This window comes from Oratosquilla oratoria, chromosome 23 (genome assembly GCF_046742065.1).
Source record: "Oratosquilla oratoria isolate Oo_2021 chromosome 23, ASM4674206v1, whole genome shotgun sequence".
Taxonomy (NCBI): Eukaryota; Metazoa; Arthropoda; class Malacostraca; order Stomatopoda; family Squillidae; genus Oratosquilla; species Oratosquilla oratoria.
In genome coordinates, this window is record NC_134799.1 from 1,700,510 (window position 1) to 1,700,829 (window position 320).

Sequence of the window (320 nt, forward strand, 5' to 3'; positions counted from 1 at the left end):
ATATATATGTGTGTGTGTGTGTGTGTGTGTGTGTTTATCTAGTATCTTATGGGAAGGGGAGCTATGCATGTGTATATATATATATACATATATATATATATATATATATATATAAGAATTGTGATCCGTCTGTAATGCTGTAGTCCTCTGAAGAAGACCAAGTTGGTCGCAACGTTAGGGCAATAAACTATTCCTAACACATCTTCGTTTGCCCTTCCCCACGCACATTCTCTCTCATTTGTCTGAAATAATCTTAAATATATATATATATATATATATATATATATATATATATATATATATATATATATATATACCTG